Raw genomic sequence first — 13,369 nt, 5'->3', positions numbered from 1 at the left:
CGAAAAACTGTTAGATACCATTCGTGACCTAAGATGACCTCAGGGCATAAACAAGGGTCACGGACACCATTTTTAAGTTCAGTGTGTCTAAACCACTTGTAATTCGGTGTTTGGGAGTGTTTATAATGTCTTTCATCCAAAAGAGGCGCATTTCAGTTTTCTCCCATTGCCTTATAATGGGGAGGTCGCAAAATTGACCTGACCTTAGGTCATCGATATCAAAATTCTGAGATATACATTTTGTACATGCTATTGCTCTTAGCAATCGCTGAAAGTTTCAAAGCGATCGGTCACTCGGTGTAGCTATGACAGACATTGAAAGTTTTAATGAGGTGAGGTCACTTAAAGTGACCTGGTGACCTGACCTTGAATGACCTTGGTCTGAAATTTTCACAACATGTGTAGAATTGATGTATGATAAGGTGTACCAAAAACGGCGGCGCTCCGCGCCGCCGTTTTTGAGATATTCGCGAAAAACCACAAGGGGGGGTGTTCAAACACCCCCCAGCAGGGCGCGGGTTAACAAAATCGAGTGAATAAGATTTTGGTACATAGTTTGATATGACCCCACCCGCAGTTGTGGCTTCTGGTCCAGCTCAGGTCACCACTACATGTCTTTAGCGCAGCGCGACACACCCAACATGCCGAGCTCAGCAGCTCCAATCTCAAAGACAGACTAACCGCTGACTGACGAGCGGCGCTGACTGGCAGACCTCTCCTCCTGAACCTGAGACGGGCCGCCGCGACATGTGTCCACGGCACATCTCACGTGGCTAGTGCACATCTCACGTGGCCTGCTGGGCGCTGACACGGCGCCGCGGGTCGGCCGGACCGTCTCCGTGAGCAGCTGACACCGCACCGTGTTCTACACCGGATGTGGTGCATGTTCACCTGACCGGTCAGCGGCTAGACCTGTCACGGGGATACAGTTCTGCACGGTGGGCTCGCGTTTCGGATTAGAATAAATGCGTGCGCGTTTGTGAGACACACGGCCCTCCAGCAAATGAGCGGACAGTGGTTGGTCAGCCGATGTGTTTTTCAGATAATAACTTTAAATGACAGAGGTGCTCCAGCAAAAGGCCTTAGTAGAAATGATAAGAGGTTTCGTGCGGGCACTTCGACAATGTTTGTCAAAAGCCCATAGACTTACTTACAATACACGATTATTGTGACGTTGGCAAGTTGGCAACCAACCATTCAATCAGTAGCGGCGGAACACCCTCAATTAAGGGGGGGGGGGCACTGCCGACTTTGGTCTCATTCTTTCCATGCAACGCCCATCGGGCTAATGTTAAAATGCCAAAATCAAAGGGGGCACGGTGCCCCGGTGCCCTCCCGTTCCGCCGCCTATGCATTCAATATCTGGAGGGCCACATAATAATGCATACGAGTATGCTGGAAAACATTATGCGTGTTTCGTTGTGACGTGTCCTAGAATGGACGCACTAGTAACACCCCATACAACCATTTATTGTAATTGAAATATGTTCTTACATAATGGTTCAATTTGCATCGTTTGATTAAAGATAACATCAAAACAAAGGACAGTTGGATAGCATATGGCTCACATTTTTCTAGCGTTTGCTTTGTACAAGTTATGCAGTGCGGGCTTGCACGGAACACGTCTAAGTACCTATAACTTTGGAGGCATGCAGTATGCACAATTACTGCACAGTGCACACACTACACAATGGCGCTTCACGTCGTATTGGCACAGCACTGCAGGAAGGTCTTGCAGGTGAAGCGTCTTCACCAGTCAGTCTTAGGTTTACACATTATCTGTTGATAATTGCAGAGAATGTAGTCGCTGTCCAGCGCTGATGATACCTTAGTGTCAACGCCAGCCGTAACGAACACTAAGTGGCGAGTCATGCGTGACGATGCGGTCGAAGAGCAAGCAGCGTCCAACATATTTGCATAAAAGACTCGCCCACACACGTTGGGAGAGAGAGAGAGCGCGCTGGGTCCGGGTGTAACAAAGCGAATTAAAGAACAGAGAAAAAGAAAATCGCACATCACACAAACCGGCCCCACCCGCCGTTAACTCTTTCGGCCTTTGGTGAATATCCGAGAACAGGCGCTTCTCTCGTCGTCGCAGCCCCGGAATGAAGCGTCTGATCGTCTCTGAAACAAGTTTGTTTGCTCAACTCATTGTCACGGAGGCGTCTGTCGTGGGCGGGCTGGCGGCGCTGGCGGCGGTGGCGGCGGCGGTGGCTGCGGTGGCGGTGGTGGCGGCGGTGGCGGTGGCGGCGGCGGTGGCTATGACAGCCCCACCGGTGGACCTGCGGCGGTAAGGAGGATGGTACGGTGCGGTGGGCAGATGCGGCGGCAGGGGAGGTGGGGGAGGCCCCACCGGGGAGGCAGGGACGGCGATGGGGATGCGGCAGATGTAACAGTGGGGAAGAGTGGAGTGGACCGGGGTGGGCCTGCTGGCAGCTGCGGAAACAGCAGCTGCAGCGGCTGCAGCTGCAGAGGCGGCAGCGGAGGCAGCAGTCGCAGCTGCAGCGGCAGCAGCAGCTACTGAAGACAGAACAGCTTTCAGGGAAGGAGGTGGACGATAGTACTGCCAGCAGTACGATACTGAAGGCGACCGAGTCGAATCGATGGCAGCAATAGCAGTTGCGGCAGCCGATGCTGCCACCGCCGCAGATGCAGCAGCTGAAGCAGCTGCCGAAGTGGCAGAGGCCAAAAGGTCGGATGACGAGCGCTGCCAAGGCCAGCTTGGTGTTGGCGGCGGCGGCGGCGGTGGCAGCGGTGGCGGCGGCGGCGGGGGCGGTGGCGGCGGCGGCGGCGGCGGCGGTGGTGGAGGTGGCGGCGGTGGTTTGGTAGCGGCGGTCGCAATTCTTTCAGCAGCATGGGCGATAACTCTGGTCGAAGACAATATAGAAGAGACATCGATCCCAGCGGAAGACTCGCTGGTTGAGACCCTCCGCCCACAATGGCGGCAGCTTGGCCTTGGCGGCGGTGGCGGGTGAGGCATGCAATGCGGTGGCGGCGGTGGCGGCGGTGGCGGCGGTGGGGCCGGGGCTGGCGGCGGCGGCGGCGGCGGCGGCGATGGCGACATCGTGGCGGCACAACAGACACACCAATATCACTCGGCACACACAATAGTGCGTGCGATTAGATAGCGTCAATGTGCGCAGCTCCAACGCACAGCGCGTTTATGACGAACAGCCAACACGCAGCGGTCAAAAGTCGACGCCCTTAGCGAACGCAGCGCCCATCGCCGTGTCACTCTCGACTTTAACTGCCCTCCCGCACTTCTAACGTCGTGCAGCACGCCCTTCAGACCAGCACTTCCACCCACGCAGTGGAGCCGATCACCGGAACATGGCGCCGATAACGGCACGGCAGCGCCGGAACTGGCGCAGTCTGTCGCAACTGCGCCAAATGCTGCACTGTTCCGGCCCTCCATAGACGCGTGGGCGATCGCTGACTCATGGAGCGCCCAGCCCAGCTTCAGACGTTCCTGGTAAACGGCGCCTCTCAGTTGCTAGCTCGGAGGTCAGGGCGACCGTACTGGATAGACAATTACAAGACAAACCAGACGGCGGGGTTCGGGTCGTGCCCGGAGGCGAGTTACCTAAGTGTGGAACTACCCAGCGCCGAGCTGGCCGGATGACGTCACACCACGGCCAGTGCCGGCGCGGCGGCAGACTGGCCGAGATTGGCATGGTCTTAACTTGGCGAAGAGGCATCGGACGCCAAACTTCTGCTGCAGCTATTAATCACATTTCATGCGTTTCTTCCATGTGTGTGAGCTATCAAGTCCTTCGAATACCTAATGTGTAGGTGAGCGTACCTAAATACCTGCATTTAGCAGTGTGTGCTATGCTATGTGGATGGGCACATCCGACAGTCGACACACTGCGCAATGGATTCCGATATTGCTTGGCTGATTCTGGCTTTGTGTCTTCGAACGAACCATTGAAAGGGAGGACGTCATTTTTAAAGGTTGTTAGGTGCACTCAAACGTTTTAAGATAAGCAACTGCTGATTGAATTTCTGGCGAGGGTTGGTGGAACGCTCTGTTTACAAATGAGTACCTATCTACCTACCTAGTACCTACCTGCAGTGGCAAATAACGGGTCGCGGTCAGTTAGGCATGATTCACGAAGTCCCTTATCTTTTATTAGACTTATTAAGCCCAATGTGCAACATTTGCGTCTTTTCGCGTTGTATCGGGTAGCAAATGAGAAAATCTGCTTCTTCTCCACAGCCCTCAATTCAAGAAACCGTCCTTTTCCTTATCGCATCATTCCAGAACATAATTTTCAAACATGGGTATCTTCCCCACAAAAAAACTGAAGCAGTTTCCTTCGGCTCCAATGCGCCGTTCGCCCAGGGAGACGGAAGTGTTATATTCTCGGCGGTCCAGTCTGCATTCTGCAGCACACTCAAACTTGGCGGACCCCCAGCGCACGACTGAACGATTCGTATTGTTGTGAGTGACTGTGACAATTCACTGGTGGTTTCGGAATAATTAACAGGCGGCGCAGCCCAGTGCCTCTTACAATGAATTACAGTGGCGAATGCACTATTATTGCAGAGAAGAAATGGATTGAGCAGATGCCCAACCTCGCTGTATTATCAACTAAACATTAGGTACGCTTTACATTTTAATCAGGCAATCATGTAAACAAACGACTTGCGAGTTGCGACCCTTCCGCCTTACATAACTCGGCAGAATGCCCCTGAGTCGGCTAAACTACACTGCATCTCTTCAAACCTTAAGTATTGTACAATTTACCACTCAGCTATGCAACAGGCTTATAATTCACTGCTCAAGTCTCAACCCCTTTTTCCCTATCATCTTTTTGGCACCGTCAATCGCCATCTGCGCTGCCCACTGTCCAGCAAATAATCCGGCCGTCTCCAGTTCTCTGGCAGGGGCTTCCAAACTCAAGCGAACTCGCCGAAGTTTCGCCATTCAATGCGCAGGATCTGTACAATTGAGTTTGAGAGCCTCTGGGTTGGCTCGGCGCGCCTGCGCCGCGCCGTTGGTCCGGCCCAGGGGGGCGACACGGCTATTCGCGCAATGTATTCATTTATGGGCCGCGCGGGGCCTCGCGATGACGCGGCTGGAGGCAACTGCTCAGCGCGCTAGGATACTTCTGGCGGGGCCGGGCGCTGAACGGTGTGCAATGAATGGGTTATGGTCGGGCAGACAGAGATGAGGCATTGAATTTGAATTGACATCAGCAATCGGGTGGGGAAGGAGAACGTTTCTAATCGAGCTTGGGATGGGGAAAGCCGAAAATATCACGATCGGCTCATAGCTCCGACAGGGCCGGGTGCTGTACCATGTGTAGTATATTTAGGCGGGCAGACAGAGATGAGTTATTGGATTTAAATTCACCTTACCATCGGTTTCTGGTGAGGTTTGAAGACGTCTTTAATCAAGCTCGGAGTGGGGCAACGGCCACTGGCGGATCCAGGGGAAGGCATTTGGGGCAAATGTCTTCCCCAACAACCAGGGCAGCGCCCGAAATCGATTTTCGAGAATAAATGAAAACTTCAAAACTTTTCTGAGGAAATGTTGGTTAATCACACCGCAAAGCAGTGCGCAAGGAATCGAAATCCGAGTTTTTTAAATTAATTCCGAGAAACCTTTATGGGGTAAGCCCCCGCAGTGTCCAATACCGCTTCCTGGATCCGCCAGTTGTGAATAAGTCACGGTCGATACCGAGCTTCGGCGGGACCAGGCGCTGTACACGTTGTTCTTTGAATGAAGAGGTGGACAGACACCTAGCCCCACATCCTACTGTTATGCCCGTGCTTCTGTGGGTGAAGCACTAAAGCATCACGGAATCCCAGAGGACCTGCGAGTCGACGAGGTGGCCGCTTTGGCCGCCGGGTACTGCAGCTCCCTGGAGTTGCCTGGGACCGATGGCAAAACAACAGCTCCGGCGGTGCCCCTATGGGCCGTAGTAATTAGTGAATTCCCGTAATGTAAAGATCATATCCTCAATGATCTCCATTACCATTTTATATTCCTAAACAATATGACAGACCAATTATGCTTGCCTACGTTCAGGCATTACCTCTGATGGTCATACGCCCAGTACAACATGTGTTGTCTGTCAAACAACAATCGACGACGGGATCCCTTCTCATCATCTCTTAAGCCATCGGTTGTCAATTCACCCACCCCGTTTCCCTAAAAATAGACGGTCAGATTCGGCCTGGGTCCTTACGACCCCTCTAAATTCGCCAGAAACGGGATCGGATCGCCGTTATTGCACCAGTCTTAGTGTCTTAAATACTATGACAGGCGACAGCTTCGACCACGGACGTCGGACGGGGTGATCGTTCCACGAATGTACGCACCATCCAGGCCTAGGATGCATCGAGGTTTAAAAGGATGCAGTCTGTAGATCAATCAACAAACAATGGTGGTATGCAACCACTTTAAAATATCTCCCTGGCTCCCGCAACGTTCCAACGCCCCTCCGTTATGCATTCGCCCTGTGTGTCCGCCGAGCCGGCTTGCCTCCAATGACGTCATCGGCCGGCCGGCGGCGTTCAAGGTCAAACGGCTGGTGTCCTTACCTGGAGTTCTATAGCCTTGGTCCGGCCAAGTACGCGAGTGACGTCATGCTATAAGCGTCATCCCCTGACCAAAGTCACCAATCAGAGCCCTAGAATCGACTTGTAGTTCCACACTTAGGTAACTCGCTGCCCGGAGTGGCGACCGTCCGCGGCCAGTGAAGGTCACCTGGACATGCCCCCTGGGTGTAAATCTTGTGACTCATGGAGTCTTGGTGACGAGTGTGATAAGTATGCTGTATGACTGTCACTAGCATGGCTGAAAATGCGATAAATCTGTATCCACTAGCACCCTAATGTATTCCGATAGCGACACGAAGTGTGGCATTTTCAGCACATACATATTGCAGAACAAATGATGATTTACGAAGCCACGAAGTGTCTGCAGCCAAAGATAGGACACATCATGATCGAGAAGCCTCATCTTAGTATCATAATGCGGCAAGGGCGGCGCCACCGTGGGGGCAGTGGGGGCAGACTGCCCCCACTGGCAGGAGGCCGTGGGGGCAAGACTATGTTTTTGCCCCCACAAAATTTGGCTGATGTTGCAGTTGAAAAGGGAACAGAAGACCGGTGCAACATTCATGATAGGCGGTTAATAACATAAGAATACGTCTGTTTTTGACGGTCCCCGTATCAAGTGCATCAGCAGAACGTTCTTTCTCGGACCGTCTGTCGCATATCTCCTACTCCCACTCATTCTCCTACTCTTTTTCATTTGCACCAGAAGGCTGCCCTCGAGCTTGACCTCGAGGAGGTTGAGAGGCAGCTTGTCAAAAGTCGGCCGGAGAAGAGATCACCCTCTTTTGGGAACCCTTAGACCGAGACTGAGCTCAGGGAGGTATGACAAAATGTGATAGGTATGTATTGTATATCCGGGTTATCTGGAAATGTGTGTTGGTCGCCCTAATGGAACTTATTCTGGCATCAATCGTGTGTGAGAGAATCGCACATACATACGTACTACGGGAAAAAAGAGAACTATGTACTGACTATTGTTTTGAGGAATACACCATTTTACATCTCAACGAACAGCATAACGTTTTCACAGGTTTGTGTCTCGCAATGTAGTTTTATAGTTTTATTTGCTCGCGACCTTAACCCGGCCGGGCCCGGGGGTAATCCCAACCACCGCAGCCCGGGGAAGCCTCTTCCCCCCCCCCCCACTTGTCTAACTCCGTAAATAAGGCAGCTACGGAAACAAAAATGGTACCAAATGAAAGATATCTACGAGAAGATTCTTAAAGCACCTAAACTTTTTGACCTCAGGTCAATTTTCAAAGTCAGAACTAGAAAACAAGGTCAAAGGCAAAAACCGGCACTTTTGTAGTGGTCTCAAAGTACGTGTTCCAGAGGACGGCATGGTGCATAAAACCGGCTAAAATGCAGATGTTAAACGACAGAAGAGAGTCTGGGAATTCCCATGATGTGCATAACATTCAAATTCTAGGTCACGGCCATGCTCAAAATGTACCACAAACTTTGCACTTTTTCTTATCCTTTTTCTCTTTCACTTATTCAAGTCAGGCATAATAATTAAGATGCGTTTTGCCATCCTGAGGCTCTAAACGAATGCTTAGAGCAAAATGGATGCCAGAATCGTGATCAGCGGCTACGAAATCATCACAAACGACCTTTCATGTGTCAAAGTCAACCAAAGGTCATTCGAGGTCACATGAGGTCAGCATAAAACTTGACCTTGTCCAAACAATGTATATGTCATTCGACGCGTCTCGACGAGACGAATGCGAAGGCAACACTGCCGTAGCTCTAGATTAGAACCATCATTTTTGTTGGAGTTTTTTTGCGAAAAAAAAACTAAAGCCCCAGCTCGGGGTCGTTGCCCTGACCTCTGACCTCAGGTCACCAAAGTTACTTAAGTATTTTTTTCTGGGCGAAATGCTACAAAACCGTGCTCGTAATTTGTCTTTATCTCTAAAACTCTATTTTTTGCAGCTGGTTGAAGTTCACGTCTGTGGCGCCGAAGTTTGCCTTGATAAATCGGCCCTGAGACGGTATCAAGGAGGCTAGGTCCAAATTTTTTGCTTGAAAAAATGTCAAATTAATGGGGTATAAGGTACAGCAAGTTTCGTCGATCTATTCCTAAACGTTCGTGAGGTATCGCAAATATTCGCCAGAGGAGGCGAAAAACGCCCCCCCCCCCTTCCGGGCCCGCCAGGGTTAATGGTTCAGCTCAATACGTACGCATGAAACCTGAAACCATAATAATTTTGAATGGCAACATCTAGGGGCAAGGTGCTCATGGATTTTGCAGATCGGCGTATCAGACAACAGTCGGGTGACCTCAAGCTTGCCCCCACTGGCCAAAATTCGTGGCGCCGCCACTGTAATGCGGTCCATCTACGAGCCACGAGCCAGCCACGAGTAGCCATTCTGCCAATGATGGCACCATTTGCTAAACGTGAGCTATAAATACAATCATTGTTATATTTAGGTAACGGCTCGACCTGGGGGTAACTGCCTTTCTCTTGCCATGCGGGAGGACATTCATGTGGCACGACTCTGGTGACACGTTGTGAGAAAAAGATCCATGCACATTGCACAATCCCACTCTACAACCATTGAAAGTTAAAACCTTCTTAGCACTAAAAAGAAGCAAAAAAAAAAAATATTGTGAATCTTACGTGTAACGACATCGCCTGAAATCCGAAGCATATTTACCAAAAACGGCCTTGGTATCTGCACCATGTAATTTTGACCAAATGTTTATGGTTGTAGCCTGAAGGCATTTCCCGCAAGCCGAAATCATGGTAGGCATTATGGCTAGGAAAGCTCAAACAGCGACGTATAAACCAGTATAACGCCTTTTGGGGCGACTAACGGAGCGAGCGAGAGGGTGGGCTTTGCACGTGCGAAATTGCGAGGGGGTACCTCCAACTGACTTGTGCACGGCACCCTACTAACCGGTCTCTAGCGATGTGCCAAATTTGGGCACAATCGGCCCAGCCGTTCTCGAGATCTGGAAGCGGCACCCTGCACGTGCGCACGTGCCAAATGTGTCCCAACTGACTTGTGCACGGCACCCTACTAACCGGTCCCTAACTGTGCACCAAATTTGAGCGCAATCGGTCGAGCCGTTCTCGAGATCTGGAAACGACCCCTGCACGTGCGCACGTGCAGCAGCACCCCAACTCTGGCACATGGATATGCAGTGCCTAGTGGGTGCCTACCTATATGCGAACTTTCAGCGCAATCGGCCAAGTAGTTAGCGAGATATTGCAACAATTACAAAAGTGACACCTCTTCGTTTTGCACGTGGCACGTGCATAAGGGGTCACCCACATGCATCGGGAATAGTCCAATACTTGGTAGAAGGAATGAAGCTACCCTACAAAATTTACCGCATGTAAATCGGTCAAGTGGTTGCTGAGATATGTCTCGCAAAAGCGTCCGCACAGCCGGCCGGCCGGCCGCTCATACTCAGAAATTTCCGTTAATCTAGGGAAAGACTACGCTCGCTTCGCCCGCTCCGTAACAAACGTCTCATTTTTACATTATCTTATTGGCAGGACGAGGAATGAGGATTATATCTAGGACGGGGAGGAACCAGGAATGCAGTGTTCGTGCAATCGGTAGTGAAAAGATGGTAGGTAAATACTAAATGCGACAATCAGGGACGAGTGACAGCAGGCAGAAGTGATGTGACAATCAATCGTGATTCTATGTATCTTATCAGGGTCCACTGCACTATTGTAGCATGCTGCTTAAAAAAGAACTATCATAAATATCGAATTAATTCTGCACCAAACAGCGAGCCATCTCATGTTCTGTGGTTTACCTATGTGAAAACAAAACGAAACGACGGAACGGTATAGGAGGTCGTTGGACGGAACAGCAACATTTTCAAACCTGGTCAAGGTGTACATAAAACAACTGTGTCGAGACAAGGCCGAAACCAATGTTACTTTGAAATGTGTCACACTATCAATCAAGTGCTGTAAATTATGAAACTAAATTTTGATAGTCATTCGTTCAGGCGATTATCGGTGATACCAGGCGCCACTTCTCAACAGCCAGGTATCGATATTACTTGATAGGCGATTTCGTCGATACAGGCGCATCTGTGAAGGTCGGGCTCTCTGACTCTCTCCTCTCTTTCGCTCCCACTCTCTCTCTCTCTCTCTCTCTCTCTCTCTCTCTGTCTCTCTCTCTCTCTCTCTCTCTCTCTCTCTCTCTCTCTCTCTCTCTCTCTCTCTCTCTCTCTCTCTCTCTCTCTCTCTCTCTCTCTGTCTCTCTCTCTCTGTCTCTCTCTCTCTCTGTCTCTCTCTCTTTCTGTCTCTCTCTCTCTCTCTGTCTCTCTCTCTCTCTCTCTCTCTGTCTCTCTCTCTTTCTCTTATATATCTCCCCAATCTGTCTGTATTCCGTATGTCTTTCCGTTTGTATCCCTCTCCCTACTCTCCTTCTCCCTCTCTCTCTCTCTCTCTCTCTCTCTCTCTCTCTCTCTCTCTCTCTCTCTCTCTCTCTCTTCCTCTCCATTCTCTGGCCGACGAGCCTGCTTATCAGTCAAACAAACTACACAGGGTAGGACTGTGATAGGTAGATGATACGACCTCGCAACTCAAAGAACTTTCCGACTGATATCTTCCTCCAACATTGAACATGTCGTAGGAGCTCAAGGTTTCTAAACAAACGGACATATCAGCCTAAATGTCCATAAGCACTTAACCCGTAATCTAAATATTCCACCATACCTATGTCGATGCCACAGCAAGCATCACCTGCTGCGATCCTTTTGCTGCGGCATAGTGATCATTTCAGACATGTTTGCACTTAAACAATCTTCGTCTAAATTCTAATTCATCTTCAATCAGTGGCAAAGCGAATTACGATAGGCAAGTGGTTTCATTCACAATACCATAACAGCGAAAGAGCCATTGCAAACATACGAAAAAGTCGAAGTGCGAAAAAAAAAAACGAAATAGAAATGTGCCCACGACCATAAGAACGAGCATGACATATCCATCCATGTCAGATTAGTTTCTGCATAGGGTATTCAATAGTTTTCACAGATTCGCGTCATGGGCGTAATACCTATATGTGGTAACAAAACCACGAAGACTGTGTTCATATGGAAATGTCGGCTTCAGCCATTTCAGTAAGACATTTGTCAATTATGTGGGTGACTATAATGACTTTCTAATGAAGTAATAAACCACCCAGCTTACCTTTATGCAGTCTCTATGTTTCTTGGGACCCGGTCTCACCGCGGGATCTTCAGCAGCTGTCACAGAGTGCAAACTCACCCGGTGCACTTAGCGTCACTGGCTCTCAGGCTCACTTGACACACCACTGACAGAGCCCCTCAGCACATCACTCGACGCTGCAGACGGCTGTCTTGGTTCAGACAGAAGACTGTCTTGGTCTTGTCTTAGCCTAGTTCAGACTGTCTATAGTCTAGTTTGACCGTCCCCTGGCGCAGCGACCTTCGCTTTACTCACTGGATCTCAATTATTCACTGGTCTTCAGTTTGTGGCTGGTCCTCACTTCCCGTATCTGTGTGACCGTGTGTGTGTGTGTGTGGTGACTCAGTGTGCGCGTAACCGCACTGGCTGGTACCGATTGCTCCGAGTCATGGTCAGCCTGTGCTCAGCGCTCAGTCACTAGCTTCCATGATATGAGAAGCCTGCCGCTAGTCTTAGCACTATGTAGAAGGCAAATCAGCGCTCTGGGACCCACAGCACACGTAAGTTGACAGTCGATCTCAAGCACACAGGCCAGCGGTCCCAGGTTTCCCTGTGTGCTATACTGCTATTCGACAGTCACCAGCCAGCACCACTTCCCACCATCCACCTCTGATCACCAGCAGGTCACCAACAGCACCACTCTGGTCGTCGCTCGACCCCGGCACTAAGGCACCTGTAGCGGCCTCGTCCCGACCGGCGCGCGGGACCTCAGGCGTGTGCCGCCGATAGGCCCACTGCGCGGATCCGGCCAGATAGCGCGACACGGCCACACAGACATGGGACTGTTTGTGTCGCCATGGGCGCGCAGGCACGTTTAGGTGCATACACATGGGACGAGCTGCGCGCACTAGCGGAGATTTACGGCGTACGGGTATGTTGTGTAAATTGCGCACACACAAATAAGAACACACTGCGTGGTCACAAAATGAAACCTGAGAGCTGGGATGATTACTGAAAATGCACGCTACTCAAATGACCTTCGTCTCTGCTTTATCTGGCTAAAGTGGGTGGGGCGGGTCCCGCCCCCTCCTAAGAGGGCTTGCACGTTTTTTTTCACGGTTGTTCGGGACGCGCTCGCTGTAGTTGAAATTTGGGACACCTGACCCTTGATTCAAGCCAGATCTTAGACACCAACCACATTTTCAGGTCAGGTCAGGTCACCGACCTATGACGTCATGAGTGATGCTCTGCATGGTCCTAAAATGTCGGAACTTCGTAACGCCCTCAGAGCCAGAGGATCTTACACAGAAAGGTGAAACTTACAAGACTCAAGAGCCCAATTTGCCCCCTTTCCAACCGGAACTCTGCACAGAAACTCGAGCGTTCAACACGGCAAGAATTGTGAGAAAACATAGCATACTAGCCACTAGCCAGGTAGTATGTCGGATGACAACGAGTCGCGTGGCACAAATGAATTGCATCCTAAAAAGCACTCGTAAGTTATAACGCATGCAACCATGAATCACCCTTGGAATCTAATGGCCTAACATGATGCGACTTCCCATAACATAACGAGACATTCCTAAGCATTATGCAACTTAGCATTACGTTTGCAGAAAAAAAAAAACAATAAGCAGCCTTCCCTGACCTACAGCGGAAGTGAGCTTCCCACCACC

The 13,369-nt window shown here is 50.5% G+C and overlaps 1 protein-coding gene across 1 annotated transcript in view; it reads right to left on the bottom strand.

Annotated features, from left to right (window-relative positions):
* Positions 1–11,939, bottom strand: part of LOC122368692 (protein madd-4-like) — a 155,569-nt gene extending 143,630 nt beyond the window's left edge. The window contains exon 1 of the mRNA XM_043342885.1: positions 11,736–11,939. The gene's annotated coding sequence lies outside the window, so the exon portion shown is untranslated. The remainder of the gene's footprint in view (positions 1–11,735) is intronic.
* Positions 11,940–13,369: the final 1,430 nt, after the last annotated feature.

Source organism: Amphibalanus amphitrite, unplaced genomic scaffold, assembly GCF_019059575.1.
Source record: "Amphibalanus amphitrite isolate SeventyFive unplaced genomic scaffold, NRLGWU_Aamphi_draft 000968F_arrow, whole genome shotgun sequence".
NCBI classification, from domain to species: Eukaryota; Metazoa; Arthropoda; class Thecostraca; order Balanomorpha; family Balanidae; genus Amphibalanus; species Amphibalanus amphitrite.
This window is presented reverse-complemented; position numbering and strand designations above follow the sequence as displayed.